The 23,099-nt window shown below is 45.7% G+C and overlaps 1 protein-coding gene and 1 non-coding gene across 5 annotated transcripts in view; both read left to right on the top strand.

Annotated features, from left to right (window-relative positions):
* Nucleotides 1–3,481: 3,481 nt before the first annotated feature.
* Nucleotides 3,482–3,584, top strand: LOC131834978 (U6 spliceosomal RNA). Its single transcript, XR_009355062.1, has one exon. It is a non-coding gene; the product is annotated as a U6 spliceosomal RNA (small nuclear RNA).
* Nucleotides 3,585–22,056: 18,472 nt separating this feature from the next.
* Nucleotides 22,057–23,099, top strand: part of ATXN1 (ataxin 1) — a 408,360-nt gene continuing 407,317 nt past the window's right edge. For 2 of the 4 annotated variants that reach the window (XM_059179401.1, XM_059179406.1), the window contains exon 1: nucleotides 22,057–22,312. The gene's annotated coding sequence lies outside the window, so the exon portion shown is untranslated. Of the gene's footprint in view, nucleotides 22,313–22,733; nucleotides 22,998–23,099 lie in introns of those variants that run through there. The other 2 variants (XM_059179402.1, XM_059179408.1) reach the window with 2 other exon arrangements.

The raw sequence follows: 23,099 nt of genomic DNA, 5'->3' as shown, positions 1-23,099 counted from the left end.
CCCAGAAAAGGTCATACTTACAGGTTCCGAGTAGACATGGATTTTTTTTTGGTGGTGGGGGGGATACATCATATAATCTAGTACCAGTACTGTAATATTGTCTACAGAAAGGTTCAATATCTGTGCATGTTTGATGTTGCATGTGTTCCCCCAATAATGTGTGCATATGCGTGTGTTTTTTTCTTTTTTGTTTTTGGTGGTTTTTTGTTTTTTGTTTTTTTTCTTGTAATGGAAGGATTACATTCATTTCAGAGAGGCCTATAGAAATCATATCTCTGGGTTTCACTGCATAGCAAGAGTCAGACTCATGGGGGAATACGACAGAGATGGCGTACAAACAGCTTAATAAGCACGGGTGTGTATCGTATAGGAGAATCGATGCAAGCTAATAATAGCTACCCCTCGAGATGAGCGAGCGGATGCTTTTTCCGCAGCTGAATCGTGAGCAGGGTGATGTAGTACTTGTTGATTTTGCCACATGACTTGGGAAAACAAAAGAGGTACAAAGAAGACGAATGACACTGTAATTCTGAGTGGTTTGACTGTACCCGTACTAAAGTTATAATAGCACGAGGAGTGATGTGCTGTGCTATATAATCATCCATTTTTAAACCTCTGCAACATTTTGGAAATTTTTTCTGGGGGTATTCTTCCCCCTGTACTGGATTTTCCTTTCTCCAAAAGTCCAAGCGGTGGCTTGGAACCTTGCTCAAATAATGACATCACAGCAGATATGCCACCGAAAGCAACTTCACGGTACCTATCAAAATTGGCTTGTTGTTGGGGCGCCCGGGGGGGCTGAGTTGTTAAACATCTGCCTTTGGCTCAGGTCATGATCCCAGGGTCCTGGGATTAGGCTCCCTGCCCAGTGTGGGGCCTGCTTCTCCCTCTCCAACTCCCCCTGCTTGTTTTCCCTCTTACTCTGTGTCCCTCTCTGTCAAATAAATCAATGAAAATCTTTAAAAACAAAGAAACAACTGTTTGGGTTTTTAACACAGACTTCAATACAGTTTCTTCATGGTTTCTTTAACTAAAATCTATCCTGAGGAAGTGTGGACCTTTGGCAAGGTGCAATGACTAGTGAATGCTTGTACAGACTCCATTTCCTATCCATTCATTGTTTCTGGTCTTGAGTAACTTCTTCCTTGGACCTCTGATTTTGCTTGGCCAGGAGTGCTTTCTGGAAAATCATATATTTACCCTTCCTGACTAAGTCCACGAGCTTGTGACACAATTTTAGAGCCTCGGAATGACTTCATTCAATAGCTGGTATTTCTTACTCAGAATGGTGTTAGACATTTTTCTTATTACTACTTGCATCGCTATTTTATACATAACTTCTTTTCTGAATATGGCGAACGCCACCGGGTACCTGCCTACTTTGGCAGGTGCAAATGGAATGGGGTCCGTGGACACTTACCCATTCCTTTTGGGCAAATAACTGATGCCAAATTTAAACCTTCCTTTGGGCAAATTGTTTTCCTTCTGTCTTACTGTGTTACTGCATCTTTATTGCAATTTGTATTGTATTTTCTTCGTAAGACATTTGGATTCTTGTGAAAGTGTTGTGTATGTAAATAATGGAAACAACACCCACACCATTTCTTAGCTCCTGTGGGTGCTGCCACACTTCTTTTCTTCCTGTTTTCTTTCTTTGCCTTCTTCTTCTTTTTTAAATCACCATAAGAATAGTTCTTCGGAATCAAGATGATGCAACAATCTTAAAGATACAGCCAGTGCTCTATTATTAATTAACGGAGAGTACTTTTTTTTTTTAATTGTCCTCTGTAACTGACAGCCAACAGGATTGTTTTGAACTTCATGACATTTTGTGCTGGCTTAAAACACAGTAGCAGGTGTGATGCGCCTTGTATAACGTTCTCCCTTAAATTGAGCATGGCAGGAGGCATAATACCCTCAAAGGGAAATGGTGATATGGTAACTAGAGAGATTATTGAGCTTCTGTATGGCTTGGCCTCTTTTTATAGAGTGAATCGGGCAGCAAAGATTTTTCTCTGCTTTGGAGAAAGGGCCAGAAGTGCAAGGGATACAAAACCACTGAGCCTGTTTGTACTCAGTAGTCTTCTAGGACTTTCAGAATACCTGTTACCTAACAGTCTCCAAGGGCACTGTTGGGAATTTCAAGGTCCATTCGGAAGCATGCCCATAGAGCCCTGGAGTGAGAAATGCTGACAGAGGAGAAACTGCAGCTTCCCTCCGTCTCTGCTGGCTGCTTCGTCTTTTGGAAGAGACATCTGGGCATGGGACAGGCTGTGACCACATCAGCATAGGCCATGGGAAGGGGGAAGTAGCCAAGATCCAGTGGGGCACAGGGGCCAGGGCCTGTCTTCAGAAGCTGGCCCATCCCCAGGAGGCCACCAGGCAGGCCAGTGAGCAGCGGTCAAAGGGTATGACGAGCTCAGATTGGGCCAGGCTGTTTGGATATCAGAGTGAGTTCTCTCTGCCAGCAGAACACAGTTCTGGAAGAAGGCCAGGTGACAATACTCAAAATCAGGCACAGTTCCAGGTGATCGGTCCAGCCACAGCAGGCCCCCCGCCAGAAACTGAGAAGAGGGCTGGAAATCACATCCTGCTTCTGAAGGGCAGGGGGAGCACCAGGGTTTGGCAGAGCATCGGGACCTGGGCAGAGGAAGCAGGGGTCCAGGGCAAGGACCCAGCCGCTGCAGAGAATGAACACGCTTAGCCGAGCAACTGAGGCCGGCTGAGGTCACGAGGCTTTGGCCACGGGGATAAAAGAACTCGGAGACTCGGAGTCTACACCAGGAACCAGATTTCCAGGTCTCTAGGCAACCAAACCCGTTCCATCTATTAATAGGTCTCAGGCTGATGACACGGATCAGGACTGGCTCTGACTGGTTGGGGACGACTAAGAGCTTCTGGAGCTTCCACGTGGGTAAGAATTACCTGGGATCTTGTTAAAATGCAGACTCTGAATGGATAGGTGTGACTGGGGCCAATAGTCTGTGTTCCTGACAGGATCCGAAGGGAGGCGGCTGGTTTGCTGGGGAAGCAAAACTCAAGAGAATCCAAACTTGGGGCGACTCCCTTCCCTACCCAGCCTTGCTCTCCACCTGCTTTACCTGCCCCAGCGACAGGCGCCTCCTCCCCAGCCCTCCTCATCCTCAAGGCTGACCATCTTCTTTCCTTTCCTTTTCTTCCCCCTCGTGGCCCCATCCCCGCCCCTGCCCCCCCCCCTTTGTCCTAGCGCATTTCCTCCGTCCAGACCACCCACAGGAGAAGAGCTTTGGTTTGGATAATAGAAGGGCCAAGACGACAAAAGCCAAAAACATTGTTCCCCTTGTCAGCACACAGCTAAATACTTCTATGTTGGATAGACATGAGTGTTCCAGATGAATGTCCTTTTCAGTTACTGTTCCTGTAGAGCGTAAAGAACATGTGACTTCTCCCCCGCCCCTCCAACAACTCCCATATCCTCCAGCAGGGAAGAAATACCTTCTGAGGGCTCATTCCACAGCACACACACTAAAATTAGAACAATGCAGAGATTATCACGGTCCCTGCGCAGAGCGGACCCACAGACCCCTGAAGCTAGCCATCTTTTTCAAAAGTCATTAAAATGGGCACAAATGAAGAGCAATACCGCGCTTACGAAAGAAAGGAAGCAACGCCGTGAAAATTTTAATTCTACTCAAGTTCGTCTGTAAAAATAAAGCACATCCAGTAGAAAGCTCAGTCGAGTTTGAGTAAAACCCAATTCTAGAATTTCAATAAGAAAGCCAATGGCCAAGAATAGCTAAGAAAATTTTGGAGATAAAGAAGTACAGTGTTGGGGGGAAGAAAAGACTTGGGTGTGGGAGGGGAGTTTTCACTCTGCAAGAGCTCAAGACTTAATCTATAGTCAGTTATTAAGATGGCAGAACAGTAGCTAGCTCCATTTAACGTGATCCTAAGCAATTTGGATTTTATGCCTCTCTTCTGATTTTTTTACACCGGTATGTACCAGTTTTGTGATGAAAAGTAAAACAAAAAATTAAAAAAACCAAATGCTTTGAAAACTATCTACTGAAGGATTTTTTTTAAAAAATCAGAATGGACTCACATGTTTGCTTTATATGCCTATTCCGACCCTAGATCTGTATCATATACACTGAATGTGTTTCCGCTTATAGCGTTAAGAGGGGTCACTAGCTCCCGGCTTACCCTGAAACCGAGTTCTATCATGTAGGGCTGCCAACTCAAGCTCTCCGTGCTCCCACCAATGAAATGGGTGTGTTGTGAGCTTCCCAGCTCCCCCGGAGGACTGGCTGCAGCAATTGTACAAGATCACATATGAAAGTGCTTAGGAAACATCCGGCACCGTACAAAAATCACCATTTGAAACTGAGCAGTTACAGATTTTAGAATTTCGTACCTGCCCGTGTTAGCGTGATGGAGCCATGGAAGCCCTTTGTGCTGCCCAGGGAAAGAAAGGGAGTTAGTTGGTGAAGCCTTGTTTCTGCCACTGCCCCACTCCCCGCGTACCATCTCATGGACACACTGTTGTCCCTGTTCAGTGATGGCATATTTCCCGAGCGCCCTGAGGCACGAGGCCCAGAGTGGTGATGGCGAAAGACACTGTCCTTGCACGCACGAAGCCTACAGAGAAGCAGAGTATTTGTGGACGCGAAACGAGGCAACTTCAAAACAGGGTGACAAATGTGGTGACGTGGTGAGTCCAGGCTGCCATGAGCTCTGCTGGGGCCACCCTCAGGGTTCAGATGGTCCCAGGATGGCTCGGGTCTTTTTGTTTTCTTTTGTTATGTTTTTAATTAAATTAGCCAACGTATTGGTTTAGCCAACGTCGTTGGTTTCAGACGTAGTGTTCAATAATTTGTCAGTTGCATAGAACACCCAGTGCTCATCACATCACTCGCCTCCCTAAGGCCCATCACCCAGTTTTCCCACCTAGAATGGCTCTTTAGCCATGGAAGAGTTACAATGGTGAACATGGTGAAGAAGGCGGGAGGGGGGCCGGAGATAGAGCAGGGCGGAGGGAAGGCCCTTTCCAGGCCTCGGGTAGAACTTTTGGACAACTCCCCTGGGGCAAGAAAAAACAATGGACCTACTCTGGGGTTAAAAAACCCAAACAAATGATAATAATAAAAAAAAACTAGATCTTTTTGAAAATCTGCTTCCTAATGTTGAGGCCAGGCTCAGCATGGGCTCAGCGGGAGGTGTTTTGTGTTAAGTTTTAGGGTGACCCTCTTCTGACCCAAGCCTCCCGACCACTCCCTTGCTGGTCTTGTCCCCTCATTGCCTGGCCTTTCCTTTTGAAAAGAGAACACTCTGAAGACGTGGAAAGAGGCTTTTTCTCTTTTGAAGCAGCGGCATTATGAACAGAGAAGGAAAAGTCTCCCATGAGCTGTAGCAAAATCCCACAGATTGGTTTATGAATCAATGTAGCTTAGGCTAAAGCAACCTAATTTCCTGAAAGCCACTCCATGGCTTTAGGCTTCCAGAGGGGCGTAAAGCTTGTATGATATTTACTCTTAGTTAAAATTAAATGGAAATGGGGGGGGCGGTGTGGGACTTGAAGAGGAATTCTTCTGGAAGGTCACATCATTAAAGAAAAAAAAAATTAAAGCCTGCAAAGCAAGGGGGAGGAAGACGTATATATTGCATTAAAGAAAGTCTGGCAATACACATACAAAAGGTGTTGAATTATTAACTGTCTCTGAGTAATTGGGTTTCATGTGACTTTTATATCTTTTTTATTGTGAAATATAACACACATTTGGGAAAGCACACGATATATAAAAGTTTCATTTAAAAAATTCTTGTAAAGTGAACACTCACGTAACTGCTACTCAGGTTAAGAAATAGGACAGGGCCCGGGATGCCTGGGGGGCTCAGGCGGTGAAGCGCCTGACTTAGGCTTAGGCTGCGATCTCTGGGTTGTGGGGTCGAGCTGGCGTCAGCCCTCCTCCTCCTCCTCTTCCTCCCCGAGTGCGCTCCACACTCAGTGCGGAGTCAGTCTTCTTCTCCCTCTCCCTCTGACTTTCCCCTGCTTGTGCTCCCTCTCTCTCTTTCTCCCTCTCCTAAATACATAAAAATCTTCAAAAAAAAAAAAAAAATAGAACATGGCCTGGAAGCCCTCTATCCATCTCTTTCCGGTCTCAAACCCACCCTCTCCCCAAGATGTCACTGTTGCCCTTACATTTATGACAATCTCTTTTCTGTCTTTTCTTGAATTTTACCAGCTAAGTCACTAGATGCTATAAATACTCTAGAATTATACCACGTACAGTGTTTTGCCTCTGGCTTCTATCCCTTAACATCAGATTTCTCTGTTTCATCCCCATTGCTGAGGGTACTATGGTTCGGCAATTTTCAATGCTGTTTGATATTCCAAGGCTGGATATACACTCTCTACTTGTCTCCACTGTCGGTGGACAGTTGGGCTTGCTTTCAGCGTGGGGCTATGGTAAATAGAGAGTCGCACGCTCACGTTACTGTTGGGTGTATACCCCTGGGTAGAAATCTGGGTCACCAGATATGCATATCGTTAACTCTCATAGATAATGCCAGTTACCTAAGAACAACCATAGCAACTGACATTCCCTCTAGCAGCATAGGAGAGGTCCCGCTACCCTCCCCTCAAGCTTTCTGTAATTTTTCCTTTAGCTTATCTGCATTTTCCTTTAGCTTATAATACCTATCTATATATCTTTAATTAGGCGAAATGGTTTAATTAGGCAAAATGCTATTCTAATATTTCTTAAAATCATCTTTCCCAATGGGGATATTACTTTTAAAATCTTGAATTGAAATGAGTCACACAGAGGAAAAGCACACAGATCGCAACTCTAGAGTTTAATGAATTGTCACAAAGTGAACCCAGTCACGTGTGTGCCACCCAGGTCAACGGAGAGAACTTTCTAGCAGTCCCAAAGCCATCTCCCTGCCTCCTTCTGATCACTGTCCTCCCTCCTCATCAATGGGAGGCCAGCAGACTTTGTTCCAACACGAGAGATGAGTTCTAACGAATAGAATGATCCAATACACAGGATTTTGTGGTTTGCCTTGTTTTCATTTTTCATCGAGAGGTTCATCCATGCTGTGACGTGTAATGGTAACTTGCTCATTTTTTCCGCCTTTTCTTGCCACAAGGAAGAAATACTGACCTAAAGGAGCTGAGCTGCTGGACACTGTTTCAACTCATGAGATATGTATGACCAGGACCACACATGGCTTAGAACGCTTTACAGCCATTTGTATTTTTGTTGTTGCCACACAAATAACAAGCTTTGGGGTTAGAAAGATTGTAGGGAGAGGGAGTGGGGTATCTGTGAGCGGCCCTCTGGTTTCTGCAGTAATGACTCCTCTGGGAACCGTCTTTCGGTGAGAACTGATGTTTTCTCTCCCTTCTTGTCCACCTAAAATGCCAAGCAGCGTCCTGTCCCCAGGCTGCACACTTTTACGTAAAATAGAGCTGCCACAGGATTTTACTGGAAAGTTGATTTATTTCTGAGGATCATGAGAGTCCAAGGATGAAACTGGCATGTAGCCACAGAGGGAGCCCTTGACCTAGAAGCAGGGACAACTTCAAAGCTGTGTTGGTACATAATGGAACACGGCACTTTTAGCATGAATCGTAGCCTCAAAACTTTCCAAGGTGGTGGGAAAAAAACCCGAAAACTGTCTCCCAAAAGGGAAGGTAAAATCAATAACTTATATTTTTTTACTCTTTCAAATAAGCAACGCTAAGCCCTTCCACAAAACACAATTGCTTAAATCAAGCTTTTGGGACTTTTTCCATTTTCTTTTTTCTTTCTTCTTTCTTCTTTCTTTCTTTCTTTCTTTCTTAAGAACAAACTGTCAGTGGAGCTTGAACTCTTAAAACGGAATCTTGATATCAGTCTATTTTTTTAAAGCCGTCCAAACATTCTGATGTGTAACTCTGTGAAAGCCTGTGTGCAAATGCGTAGTAAACATCATTTTTCTTCTTTTTTTTTTTTTCTTTAGGTCTTGAGATGTAATTATTAAAGCTTCAAATGTCTGTAGTGATATTCGCAGGATATTCAAATTTGGATCACAGGAATGAAACCATCTAAGATGTACCGTCATAACAGCTTTCCTCAGAATTATTCACGGAAGATAATTCTGCCCTCCTGCACCCACAAATCTGTAGGTAGACTATGGACAGAGCCAGAAAATTTAGCAAGCATACTCAAAATGGTCAAATTGATTCTCAAAACAAAGAACTCCGCGTTTAAACACAACAGGTAAAAAATTGTCCACCCCCAAAATAAAACAAAACATTGCTGAAATCATGTGCCAAAAGCGTCATGTCAAAAATGCTGAGTAGAATTGCAAGATTTAGGAGTCCTTGTTTGCTACACGAACTATTGACGAGTTTACTGATTAGCTTTCTTTAAAAAAAAAAAAAGGGGGGGGGAAGGGTAACATTTCTTAAACAGCTGATTGAGAATTGGTTTTATTAGTGAACGACATAGATACCCATTGGAGAAAAATACCCATGACGGTATGAGTTATTTTTAATAAGAATATGGTTAATTTTGCAGAAATTTAAACTGTGAAATCAAGATTTCTTTCAATTGAGCAGGGCTAATGTGCTTTTTATCCTTTCTTTCACTAGGGAGGTAAAAATCCCTTTTCCTACCCTTGTCCCCTCCCCCCACCGCCCACCCCTCTCTCCGATTGGGGCTAGGAGAAATTCTTAAGACCAAGAAGGCACTGGGTAGAACATTATTGTTCTCTCTTGCCAATGCTTTTTAATCCCTATCTACCAATCTTCCCCGCTATTTCATAAAAAGAGGATCCCAGCTGTGCCAAATTGTGTGAAAGCTGTATAATTTCAAGCCACACAAGCCACAGGGGTTTAGGACAGAAATTAACAAATATATTTCAGCTTGAAACCTCACCTAGAAAGAATATCAACTAGTTTCTCAAACATTCGTAGGCCAGAGACCCCATCATCTTGCCTTTTAAGAACCCAAGAGTGAGGATTACCCTGAGAAAGGTCTTTTAGAATTGGATCTTGCTTGTCACAGAAACGTCCACCTTCTGCGAGTGCTCAAGTAGAACAAGAACTGAACGAGAAGTAGACGGCTCAGGTTCCAGTACTGAATTTGCCACCAACTAGTTGTATCATCGTTGCCAATTTCCTGCAATTCTTTGGCCCAGATTCCTGTCTATAAAGCGAAAAAAAAAATGAACTAGATTCTGTAAGGATCCTTCCAGTTCTAATAATATGGTATTGTATAAGTTATATTTCTAGACTGTGATTAAGTAATAGACCACTCTCTCCCCATTACTCTACATCCAGCTGGATTTATCAAGACCTTTACGTTCTTGCAGACGCACTGAGAGGTGGTGTTGGGTTTGGAAACCAGACTCATTGCTGGTACCCATCTCAGGTCACTTCTCTGTGCTGCTGAACGTGCATCTCATCTCCTTAGTTCCTTCTAGAGACATCCCGTATCATCGCTGGTCCTGTCCTTCTCGGGCATTGGGATCCTCCTGATGTTCTATGGGAGCATTAAAATATCAAAGAGAAGAGCAAGGCTGGGTATGGAACTCTGGGCTGCCATATATGTTTGGGTCACTCCAAAGTGAGTGATCCATAAACACCAGGACCTCCTTCCTTTTAACCCTTCTTTTAACCTTGGAGAATTATCCTCAGGATAGCATCAACATTCAGTCCCTGTAACTAGAGCTCAGACGACAATCTGAAAGAGCAAGTTTTACAGCATCATCCATGAGACCTGACACAGGAGAGAATTTTCCGGCACTCGGAATGCCAGCGGGTGCCGCCATGAGGAGCTGCAAACGGGGAAGCGAATCCACTCCATCCTACGAGGAGCCCTTCCTGTTTTGTCAGCCAGCATGGTTTCCTAAATCTCAGATTGCAACAGAACTGTTCTGCAATTCCATGGCTAGCTATTTCGGGAGCCTAACACAGCAGGACAAATGTGCACAAGTCCACACAGTAAGACAGAAGAATTAAAAATGTATTTACCATCTGTTGGTAGTTTCCTTACGGGGCTTTTTTCTTTTCCTTTACTGCAGCCACAAATAGGGTCTTCTTACTTCCTTCCCTGCTCAGAGAGCAGAGTTCTCTCTTCACATCATTGCAAACACAGGGGTTTTTTTTGTTGTTGTTGTTCCCTTCTCCTTCTTCTTCTTCTTCTTCTTCCCCTCTTTTAAATTCCCCCGGAGTGTTAACTCTGGGACGATTTGGGGTTCTAGGATCCTTTCCTTCACATATAAAGCGGAACGAGTCTGTGAAGAGGTTGTAGTGTTTTGTACATTTTTCACGGCCAGGTTGGTTTCAGATCCTATACTTGTGTTCTGGGCACAGTGGACTCTAGGAAGCTCCAGCGGGGAACAGGAGGCTAACTGAATGGAAGTCAAGTCCTTAAATTGAACTTGGGAATTCATATTGGCCCTTTACAGTCTACTTAATCCTTACCATGATGGGATGTGCCAGATGGGAGCCAACATTTCTAAGAGGAAAGGATCCGAGGGACGTGACCCTAGACTTCAAGGGAAAGCCATTTACAGCATGTGATAGCATAGGCAAAAATCATAAGCAAGAGTATAGCTTTGCTAGTTGAGAAAAAGTAGAGCTTTGTTAACTACTTTGGTTGACCTGAAGACTTTTGGTTAATGTCGGAATGCTCAATTCTCAACAAAAACCACTCGCTTTCATTTCTGAGGTGCACATCTCATTTGCTCAAAAATAAAATCTAATAAATAGAGGTGGGTATTGAATGTGTTGCTTTAGCCAAAATATTGCGATGTGGTGTTATGACTCTGACCTATTTCACTCGGGTTTTGTTAAAAATTTGTTAAAGAATTGTTAAAAATTCTCAGGCTGCCTAGGTGGGTAACTTCACCTTGAAAAAATTGGGCAACCTGGGGCCCTATGCAAGACCTTTAAACTCCAACTCTCAGTTTAATCACCTAAGAAATGGGAATCACGATCTTTCCCTCAGTGTATCCTTGTGGGATTAGAGGCGATGAGGTTTGCAAAACTCTTATCATGTTGCCTGGCATAGAGTAAGAGCTTGATAAGTGGTAGCTTTTATTAGGATTATTAGAAACCATAGCTATGCTACCATTTTTCTCAAAACTTGCCATCAGCTTTATACATTCTCTTCAATTCTGCCTTTGAATTTTGTGTTTTAAAAAGTTCTTCATGAATCTGAGCCTGCTCATGCAATTCAGCCTGTTCTGACTCAGCTTTATTAGTGATACCAGACATAATTAAGTCAAAGAGCAAATAAATAGAATAGGCACTTGTACATGATTAGCTGTAATGAGATTGCTGTTGTGTTGGACCTTACAAGGCTTTGTACATAGTAGGACTGGAAAAATATCATCGCTCATTTAACAATCTAATGGGTGTCTATCATGGGCTGAGAACTCTTCTAGACACTTGGGGTTTATCAGTGAGTAAGACAGACAAAACCCCTGCTCTCCTGACAAACAAAAATTTAAAAATAAAAGAAACGACACAGAATGTTCTTAGGTAATGCATTTATGGAATAATAGAGCAGGGCAAAGTGGGTCAGGAAAGTCGGAGGGTATAATTTTAAGGAGAGGGAGGTCACATTAAGCTTCTCGGGTAGACTTTTTTTTTTTTTTTTTTTTTTAGAAAAATAAAAAAGACGGAAAAAGGTGGAGAAGTGAGCCCTGGATAGTCAAGGAAAAGCATTCTGAGCAGAGGGACCAGCAAGCAGAAAGGCCCCGAGGCAAGAGAGTGTGTGGCTTGTCTGAGGACCAGCAAAGACGACATTGAGGCTGGAGCCCTGGGAGCAAGGAGAGAGTGATGGGATATGGGATCTGAAAGATTGAGGGCGTCTTGATTGTGTGGGGGCTTTGTGGGCCATGGGAGGACTTTGACTTTGACTCCAAGGGGAGTAGAACCATTGGAAGCTTCTGAGCCAAGGGGAGGCATCACATGATGCAGACCACTGGCTGCAGTTTGGGCTGCTAAGCGCAGGAACAGAGACAGTTTAGGAGGCTGGTGGGAAAACCATAGTGAAGGATGATAATGCTTTAGCTTCCATGGTGGTAGCCCACGTGGCGAGAAATGGTCAGATTCTGGCTCTCTTTTGGAGGTAGAGCTGGTTGGATTTGGGGAGCAGATTGGATGTGGGCAACAAAAGAAAGAGAGGAGTAGAGATGCTTTTGAACCCAAATGGCTGAAAGGATGGAGGTACCACTTTCTGAGGTTTGTGTGCAAGTCTTGGTGTTTACATCCCACGACGAGTCTGAGAATAGATACCTCAGGATTCTGGGCTCGAGTGTAAATCGGAAAGACTGAGGTTTTTATAAGCACTCTTACAACACTCTAATGAACCATTAAACAACCACCACCACCACCAACCAGCAGCAGTGATTTGGTTGTATTTACTTAATGCCAAACAATTAGTGTAGTTTTCTAGCCTTTTTTCCTTGCCCTGTTCCACACACTGGAATGCCATTTCTGAAGCAGGTCGCTGCTGGTACCTTCTGGCATCTGGCAGAGGGACCTGAGGAAGCCAGTGGATGACTTTTGAGCTGAGGCCCAGTGGGGAGCACAGGCTGCTCCCTTAGACCTCTGCCCCCCCCCCAAACCCTGTGCCTGGGGCCAAAAGCCAGCCTTCACCGGGATGATGGGAGATGGTTCTGGAAGGCTCCTGACAACTTTCCTACTCCATCGGACCTTTTGTGTATTGGTGGTGTCATGAGAGACCACTCACACATCCAGAACTGATGACCTTTGCGGATCTCTAGAGGAAAGAGATCAGACTGTATAGGTAAATAAAGAGAAAAAAAGAAGACAACAGGTCTGGAATCACAGATCTCATTAAGAGGGTGTATCGGTTTGCCCAAGCTGCAGTAACAAATGGCCACAAACTGGGTGGCTTTAAACAAGTTCTCTCACAGTTCTGGAAGCTAGATATCCAGATGTAAGGTGTCAGCAGGGCCATACCCCCCCCCCCCCCACCGGGGGCTCTAGGGAAGCATCCTTCCTTGCCTGTTCTAGTTTGTGGTTGCTTGTCTTATGGCAGTGTAATACTGGCCTCTGTCTTTGCTTGGTCTTCTTCTCTGCATCCACTCTGGGTCTCTGTGTTCCTCCTCTTCTTAAGAGGACAGCAGACCTATTGATTTAGGGAGCATCCTAACCCAGGAAGACCTCATTTCAACGAATGACATCTGCAAAGATGCTGTTTGCAAATAAAGCCACACTCAAGAGCTGCTGGGCTTAGGACTTCAGTCCATCTTTTTTGGGGGGTTAAGGATTCACCCTGCCACAGAGGGCAACAGGAACTCACGTGAAGAAATGACCTGTGGGACGAGTCATTGACGAGGAGTCATGAACTAAAGGAAAACCGTTGCATGCTGAAATGATAAGCAGAGGTCAAGATGAGTCTGGGGAGGGACAGGAAGTGTTCTGATAAGAGACGCTCTCACTTAGGATACTCTTTCCATCTGTGCTGATGGCCCTGAATTTTTTTTTTTCTGTCAGAGTTTTAAAAAAATATTGTATAAATAAAAAGAATAAGAAAATAGCACTTCTCTGACTCACACGTTGGGCAGAGCACAGACTCTTGCTATCATCAGGAAAGACTTCACAAAAGTGTTGATGTTTGTGCAGGATCTCAGGGTATGAGGATAAGTCGCCATGCAAAGAAGAGGTGCCGGTGGGGGTGGGTGGGTTGGTGGTGAGGGGTGGGGGCTTCCCAGACAGACAGAGGAGCACATGCAAAAGCACAGTGTTATTTCAGGGATAAACTCTTTACTTCTGCAGCAGGGTGAAAAGCCTTTAAAGGCAATGCTGATCTTGTAGACCCGATCTGCATTACTGAGAAACAGTGTTATAAAATGAAGGCGTGCGGGGTTGGGGTGGGGTGGGGGGGGGACGTTTTTGGTTTTAATTAATGCACAAATACCCCACCGATAACCTGAAAGAACACGAGGAGCCTATAGAGGGAGGAGTTAATTGCTGGACGCATTCGCCAAAGCACAAATCTGGAAACCCCACCCTCAGCCAGATCTGGAGAAATCAAAGGGCTGAATGTGGTATAAATTCTTCTGCCCTGATTGCATAAGGAGATCTGCCAACATTTTTTCTCTGATATATTCCTTTCTGCATCAAGGACTGAACCGGGTTCTGAAAAACCCGATGGTGAACTGAGATAGGCAGCTCTGAATCACCGACCGCCACGATCTAGGAAAATGAACTCCCCACTGCTCGCCCCGAAGAAGCACCCTCGCTTGTGGCCCCCTGACATCGGGCATCAGGATCTGGCCGGGATCCTGTCACAGAGCGACTCCCCTTTTTTGGCAGAAGAATGTACAGGATGCCAGTAAAGTTCACCCTGGGTCATCTAAGTCTCTTTAAATGCGCGATGATTCATTGCTGGGGTGGGGGAGAGAGAGGACAGGGAGGGGGAAGGAAGTGCGGAGCGGAGAGGCGGAGCGATGTAATTATGAAATTGACTGCAGGGGAAAAAAAAAAAGCGAGCTCTGGGAGTATGGGGTCACATGTTCTTACTATTGGTATTTCAGCTACAACTTTTCGACGGGGGAGGAGGGGGGAGGGGGAGGGGCTGGGAACCAGATCCCGGAAGGTGATTGGCTTTCGGAGGTGATGCGGGCACCAGAGCCTGACATATTTATTAGCCTCCCAACGTGTGGATGTCTCCTCCTTTGTGACAAAGAGAGAAAAGCTCTCGGGTGACAGTACAGTTAGGATAAAAATCTGGCTGCAGTGGTATGAGGGCACCATTTGTCTTCTTCTACTTGATGTACTCGCACTCGGGCTGACAGGGTCTTCCATTCCGTGCGTTCGTTTTGTACTTAAAAAGGGATTGTTGGTAATTTACAGTTTAAGTCGGAGTGCTATTATTCTGCTCTGTCAGAAAGCATCTGTGGCAGGAGCTTTTGTTTCCTGTCTATGCCGCAGACCCCCGGCAAATCGGCATCTTCAGGCGTCAGTCTAGAGAGCTTCCCCAAGTCTGCCAGCAGGGAAACTTGCAAGGGGCCTGGCAGAAAAGGGTTCTTTCTGCAGATAACAGACAGCCCTCCCTGAAAGCCAGCTTCCTCCGTGAACTCTAGTTACGTAGGTCAAAAAGCGAAGTTTGCCAATGCATTTTTTCCCTGACCCTGCCTTTTTGGGGGTAAATTTGATAAATTCCTCATAAAATAATTGTCTTAATCCCCCCCCCCCCCCCCCCCGCCACCACCACTTTATTTGGGTTAGCTTCTCCTGGCCCATGTTGACTCAAGAAAAATAAAGTAAGTGAGAGAGCTTAAAACGGTGTATTTTAATGTCATACGCTGGAAAAACAAAGAACTCCCATAACAATCTGATGTTTATTTTTTTAGCCTGCTGTTGCTCCCATCTTCTTTTGAAGGCATCCCAAGCTCAAGACGTACAACCCATCAACTGCCACTACAAGTTCAAACAACGGTGGCTTTGGGCTTTGATTTTAATTTGGAAAATGTATTTCTTTTGAGGAAACAAAATGCCAAGTTGTTAATGAAATGCTTTTAATAGATGCCCCAATGTTCCCAGCCAATAGCAAGCAAAGTTCAACTAGCTCATCCTAAGCCTAAAAAGGTCCCTTCTCTTTTCATGTTACGAGGGCTCTGTTCTGCAGATGGTGAAGACCATATATTCTGATCCTTCCTAGGTCACAGCATTACTTTTGATCTTGGTCACAGTTGTATTGATGAACATCTATCTGGGTCTTGCTTGCAAACTAGATAATGATGGCTAAAAATCATCTCATTTCCTTTTGACATGCCCTGTTGTGCTGAATGTTTCTTAAAACACGGATTTCCTTTTGATGGCCTTGACTTGTTTTCTAGTTAAGTGGCAATTATATAATTTTCATTATGAGTGCTCGTCAGTCACTAGAAGGTATCCACCGCCAGACCGTTTAGCTACAGGCAGCAATGGCAGCTGTAACTCTAGAAGGCTGTACTTTCTAAAACAGAGCGTTAAGTTTTCTAGCAGCTTCCCCAGGGTGGGAAAGGACTGGAGATCCTCCCAAAAAAGACCTAGTTAGAGATGTGTTTTGCAGGCCCATGCTAGATCTGCCAGTGAGATTTCGGCTCACTCCCAGAGGTCAATTTCACCAGGGAGAAGGCCCATGTTGTATTAGATAGTGCAAGGGGGAAACCTCTGGAAGGTAGAAAATAATTAAGCGATCTACCACACTCCTACAGAGAGCCATGCCAGGATCCTGAAGTCTCCAACTGTGGATTCTTAGAACTGATTCCTGTACCTTTCAGCCCCCCTAGCTCTACCAGTGTTGTCCACTTGAAATATAATATGCGGCCCTTCCATATGCATAATTTATAAAATTTTATAGTAACCACAGTAAGGCGTAAAAGGAAATATGCAAAATTAATGTTAACAATCAATTTTATGTAATCTAACATATGCAGGATAGTTTCAACATTTAATCAATACAAAAGGATTGAGGAATACATATGTGTATATATGTATGTATGCATATGTGTGTATGTACATGTTCATACTAAGTCTTTGAAACCCGAGGTATATTTCATACTTACAACACTCATGCGCTTGAACTAACCACAGTTCAAGTTCCAAATAGCCATGCTGGAGAGTGCAGACCTATCCTAAAGCACTTGTTTTGATTTCAAATCATAGATGGAATCTTATTGAAAATTGCCTAATGTGTATGCTGTTAAATTATGAAGTGTTGGTAGACTACAGTAACTTTAATTGCACTCTTGACTATCGGTGATATCATTTGGATTGGCCAAAAGCCAGTCTTGCTACAGTTTGGTGGAGGGTCAAATAAAGATGATTCAGGATCATTAAGAGTCTCTGCTCTGCACAGGACCCGGTGACTGTAGTTTGGGTGTGGTGAGCTTGACCTCAGACTCTATTGTGTGAGCAATGTGCCCATTTGTTTTCGGTTTCTTTTACTTTTCTGGCCTCCGCAGCTTCATTTGGGAGTGCAATTTAAGAAAGATATATTTGTTTTGCCAGGACACTCTGATTGGCTCGGATTTTCAAATGACATATGTAGGGTAACACCCTCCCTGTAATAGCATGGTTAAAGGTCTGTCAGTGTTTCCGTTAAAAATTCAAACTTTCCAGGATTTATTACACAGCCATAACGAATGGCTCCAGGCAGAAACTTGGCAAATCCTTCTGGAACGTAGGAGGAAATCTTTTTTTTTTTTTTTTGACAATTTTTAAAAGGGGGAAAAAATAAACAAGTGTTTACCACTTCCATTTATTCATGTGATTCTTTTGATAGGAAAGGCATTCAGAGAAAAGACACAGCCTATCTTTATGTTTTGTTTGTTTTACAAACTTGAGATATTAATATGAGCTTGCAAGTCAAATTTTGCCAAAAAGGTCTATAATTGTCCTCCTACCGGACAAGTTTTCAAGGATTCTAGTATTGGATTCTCAGGTTCCTACGTCTGATGAACATACCGATTGGGGAGGTGCTGAGTCAGTTGATGATGAGTCTTTACTCTTCATCCTGGCAAACATGGACAGTTTCAAAAGATACAATTTGTTTTGGTGGAAATTCCTTGCAGACAGAGAGTTCCTACTCATCTAGATTCTCAGGGTCTAGTTATTGTAGAGGTACAGTACATGACTATGGGAGAATGAATGATAAATACATAAAAAGCATCTTGAGAATTAATACACAGTCTCTGTTCCTATTTAAATATTCTCTTATTAAATATTCGCTATCTAGTAACTTGGGAAAATCTTTGAAACGGTAAACAGCATGCTGCTGGATCTTTCATGTCTATGCTTTCTCCTATCTGTGAACACCTTGGTGGGTTATTATAGCAATTAAACGACCCAATGCTACGAAGGCACAAGCCAGTTCCAAAACTTTTTTGAGGCTTGCCTCTCTCTTGTCTCTTCTACCTCTTGGGAGTATCTATCCAGAAGTCTCTGAAAAATGTGAAATGCTGTGAAGATATCATTCAAACGCAAATGCTCACCACTGCAAATGTTAAGGATCACCCCTCCCCCCATTACTGGAAAAGTGAAACATGGTGAGAAAGTGCACATTCTCTCCTCAACATATTTGAGTCCAAATCAACCTGATTTATCTGATGTTGTGCTGGGCTGATGGACCCCAAAGCTTTTGAGATATGTAGGAGATAGGGGCACCTGAGTGGCTCAGTGGGTTAAGCCTCTGCCTTTGTCATAATCTCAGGGTTCTGGGATTGAGCCCAGCATTGGGCTCTCTGCTCAGTGGGGAGTGCGCTTCCTCCTCTCTCTCTGCCTGCCTCTCTGCCTACTTGTGATCTCTCTCTATCAAATAGATAAATAAAATCTTAAAAAAAAAAAAAAGATGTATAGGAGTACTCTTAGAGTGACCTTTTTCGGTATTCTATTATTTTTGCCTCAGTTTACTGAGAAGTAATTGGCATACATCACTGTGTAAGTTCAAGGCGGACAGTGTGTTGGTTTGATTCGCATCTGTTGTGAAATGGTTGTTTTCTTTTTTTTTCCACTGGAGAAAAGCGAAGGGGTCTTTTCTGAGTATGACTTTTGAAGTCCACTTAAAAAAAAAAATGAAGTCTAGAACTGTAAATAATTTGTCTATATTCTACTTAACATCCAATCTGTTCACTTATTTCATTGTTATAACCCTGTAAGCTGTTTGTGCTTGCTTATTTTTGCTTATTTGTTTTGAACTATGTAAGAAAGAGGCTACTTTCAGTGAAAACATAGACTACGATTTAAAATCCTTCATGATTCGGAGGGCTTGTATGCTTGTTTTATTAAGCACTCTTGTGCTCCCTCTGCTGCCGTGAAGAAAACCTTCACATTCAAGACCCCACGACATTCCTCAGAGTCCACTTGGCAACGATGAAGCTGATTTCCACATGAAATCAGGGCTCTCGTCTGAAATACAGTACTATTGGACCAAAACATAAAATGTAATCGTGTTTCCTTAAAAAGTGCAAATTACTTAAAGGCGGAGGGAATAAAAAAAGGAATAAACAGAAGAATTAAGTTCTACATCTGTCGGCAAATGCACCTAGACAGCCCTGTATTACAGACAGCATTCTTGGTACCTTAGCGTGATCGGAAATCACCGGAGGTGCTGGCTAAAAGGCGGTTTGCAATTCAGTAGGTCTGGGATGGATCTCTCATTCTGAATTTCTAAAAAGCTCCCAGCTGCTCTGAAGATAAGGCTTTTAGCAGCAAGATGTAATACATAATGATAAGATATCATATATACTCGATAGCCCACTTTAAGCCCTCAAAAGTAGATACTATCAAAACAATGAATTATATGTAAGGGATAAAAAATGATTTTCCATGGCATTTGAGCAACACAGAACACAGACTAGGAGTAGAGCTAGGCAGGCCTTATCTCTCAATTTCTTTTTATTTTTAAGTTTGACTTATGCTTGTATGAATACAATATCAGATTTATGAATAGGACTGTAGTACTACATATTTGCCTACTGGCTTCTCGAAAGCCCTGCCCTTTCACTGAGTTTCTGTCTGCACAAGAGAGCCTTGTTTTTAAAGAATGAGTGTCAGTTATTTGCACGTTTAATATTTTGCCACCTGAAAATAAAACATTTCAGTACTAAAGGCAATGGAACAGATCAGGAGAATACTGCTATGCAGGAAGGAATAGTTCCAGACTTTAACAGCACTTTCTGGCTTTAATCTTAATAACTAAGAAAGTAAATGACACATTTCTTATTAATTGTTTTTACTGTTTGGGTAATATACATACTTGGCGTCCTTAAGGGAACATTTAAATTAATTGACTCACTCTAATCTGAATTATGTGTTTTAATTTGTTTAAGGTTGTTAAAATAACTTAAACTGCCTGTGTCAGTGTAATAATTAAAATATTAGCTGTTTTTGGCTGAAAAAAAAATCTCTCAATGTAAAAATGTCTAAAAATAGAGTGGAGGTGGATTGGGCAGTCTGCAGAAGTAAAAAACAACTCAGTTAAGCCAAACACATGGCAACCAATATTTTCTGTTACAAAGATATTTTAGATGGAGTTAGTTTTTAAGAAAGCTTTCCGAAACTGAAATGAATAGCAGAAGGTCTGTTTATTCGCAGGGCAGTACTAACAATGCCCGCAGCACAAAGCACACGTCTTTTCAGTGTCCAACCCACTGCTTCTGATCCTTTCGGGAGCCAGCCCAGTCTGCCAAGCCGGGGGAGGAGTCAGTACCCGGTTCTGTTCTGAGATATTAGCCTTCACCTTGATAATGCTTGTCAACAACAAAACGCCAGGAAGAGCCTTTTCAGGAAACTGATTTCAACTGTCCACTAGAGGCTGTAATGAGACCAACAATGTCACTTTAGACCAACCTGGGGCTTTAAACTGTAGCAATCATTGCGTTTTAAATGGGAGGGGGAAAAAAAGTTGTAGAACCCAGTAAGAGTGAACAGTAGTAGTTTTCTTTTTCTTTTTTTTAATAGCCGTGTATCTGTGCATGGTATTTTAAAATGTGAGAAAAAAAAAATGATTTCCGGGGCTCTCCACCTTCCTAGTTGTTAGTGTGCTTATTTTTATTTCTGTAGCACGTTGGCTCTACGATACAGTTGTTTAAAAGCTGACACATTTCTCTTGGTGATTCTGTATCCTGCTTCAGTTGGTGACTAACCGTTAGGTCATAAGGAAACTCAGCCAAAGGTTTCTCCAGCACAGCTTACAGTCAATAGTGGTGGCTTCCAGGGAGAAACTTGGGTGGAAAGATCATGTTTCTAGACACTTGGTTCTAAGCACCTGAAAGAGGTCAAATGCTGCCCCGACACCTACTGGTCTTCCAGAATTATCTGCAGCAAGGAGCTCCGCTGCACTGAGCTCCCTTCAGCATGGAGGTGCCTTCGCTTTTTTCCAGGCGCCACACCTGTTGGCAAGGGGCACCCCTGCACGGAAGATTCCTTCCCACCGAGAGCTCACACCTGGCGGTGGTACACGCGGAGCGGGCGGGGTGGTGGGCCGCTGAGAACCGCGCTTCACAATTGAGCGCAGAGGAAGTTCCTCCGCGTGGATTCACGAGAACTGCCATCTGATGCTCGGTTTGCTTTCTGTATCTCCTGCACTGGTTACCTCATTTCCGATTAAATTAATGATCCCGAATTAGCTGCGAGAGGAGTGCGCGGGTCGTCTTCCCAGGCTGGGGCCGGGGACTTCAGCACTCAAAGCGGATTTGCAGACCTGCAGAAAGCGAAAGGGGAGGTGGGGGCAGGGAGGACACCCGCTTTCAGAGGCAGGAAAGGTGACGGTGCACATGCAGTCGCGGGGACCCTTCAAACTTTCCTGAGTTGCACGCACAGGCAGTCCGCGCAGCCCCCGCGGTCCTGGTTCCGGAACGAAACCGTTTGGGGGTTAACGTGCACGACGATCCGAGTCAGCCCTCTTAGACGATTCTCGGCGCGCCCGGGACGAAGGGCACGTCGGGATCACACTTGACCCTCCCCCCGCCCCTTCCCGGGGTGGGTATTTCGCCGGCTACAAGCTGAAGCCCGACACCCCTCCGAGAGTCCTCCAGAGCGCCCTGAGTTGCACCCCGCTGTCGCTCTGTCCCCTCCAACTAGGTGCAGGGACCCGGGGAGGCGCGCGAGGACCGACCGGTCACCGCTAAAATTACCTCATCGCTCCAGCTCCCCGCCCCTTTCCCAAACCTGGAAGAAGCGTCCCCTTCGGCCGGAGTCGCACCCCCCGCCCCCCGCTCCCGAGCCAGTGTCGGGCCACGCGCCGCCTCCCCGGGGGCCGCCGGGCCCGGGCAGCGCGCAGCCAAGGGTTAAGGGCGCCGGCCGGCCGGCCGCCGCGCGGTGCGCTCGCGGTGCTCCGAGCCGCTCGCCCCGCCGCCCGCCAGAGGGTGCCCCCCCCCACCCCCAAGTCGGATCCTTAAGCTGCGGCGGCGGCAGCCAACTGCTCCATATTTGGCTTCTATTACACATTTACATACTGGAGCGAGCGAGCGAGCGAGCGCGAGAGAGCGCGAGGGAGGGAGGGCGGGCGGGCGGAGGGAGGAGGGAGGGGAGGGGAGCAGGGGGGGTAGGAGGAGGAGGACGAGGAGGAGGAGGAGGAGGAGGGCGAGGAGGAGGAGGAGGAGGAGGGCGAGGAGGAGGAGGAGGAGAGAGCAGAGTATACCGCAGACATCATTTCTACTACAGTGGCGGAGCCGTACAGGACCTGTTTCACTGCAGGGGGATCCAAAACAAGCCCCGCGGAGCAGCCGCCAGAGCTACAGCAGCCGCAAGACACTGTTTCTCTCCCTCTGCCCCCCCTTCCCCACGCAACCCCAGATCCATTTACACTTTACAGTAAGTGGCTATTTTTTTTTTCTCCTCTGATTCTCTCTTCCCCCTCCCCCATCCCCTTCGCCCCTTATTTAGATTAAAATTTGCCCCTGCCCCCGCTCTCCGGAGAGGGGCAAAAGCAACAACCAGCAAACAAACCCCAAACCCCAGTCGCCGGCACAGAAAACAGCTGGAAGAGGAGCGAAGGAAATCGACGCGTCGTGTTGTGTTGTGTGTGTGTGTGTATGTATGTGTGTGTGTGTGTGTACATACAACCTTCTCCCGCTCCAGCCTCCCGGGCCGACACCCCCGCTCGGGGCGCAGGGACTGACGGCAGGGGGCTGCCGGGCCGGTGGGCGCCCGCCAGGCGAGGGGGCGCGCCCGGGCTGGGGGTGCGGGCGCGGGCGCGGGCGCGGGCGGGGAGAGCGGCGGCGGCGCCCCGCTCCGGCGGCTGCCGGTCCGGCCGCGAGTGCGGAGAGCCGCGTCCCCCTCCCTCGAGGTGGCGTAGGGGTAGCGGCGGCGGCGGCGGCGGCGGCAGCGGCCGGGGGTCGCGCGCTGCCCTCTCCTGCCGCCGCCCCCTCCTCAGCCCTCTCCCCACGGAGGGCGGCGGAGCGAGTGGGTCTGGAGGAGGGCCGGGCTTCCCCGCGGGGTGGCCGCCCGGCCTCCGAGCCCGGGGCGGGGGTCTCCCCGCGGAGGCCGGCCTCGCCGGGTGCGCGGCTGCGGGCCGGGACTTTGCGCGCGGCCGGGCGCCGGGCGGTGGGAGCGCGGGGGGCGCGGAGGGGTGGGCGCGGGGGGGAGCCGACGCGCGGGT

This window comes from Mustela lutreola, chromosome 6 (assembly GCF_030435805.1).
Source record: "Mustela lutreola isolate mMusLut2 chromosome 6, mMusLut2.pri, whole genome shotgun sequence".
Lineage (NCBI taxonomy): Eukaryota > Metazoa > Chordata > Mammalia > Carnivora > Mustelidae > Mustela > Mustela lutreola.
The sequence above is the reverse complement of the archived record's forward strand: the minus strand, read 5'-3'. Positions and strand labels throughout refer to the sequence as shown.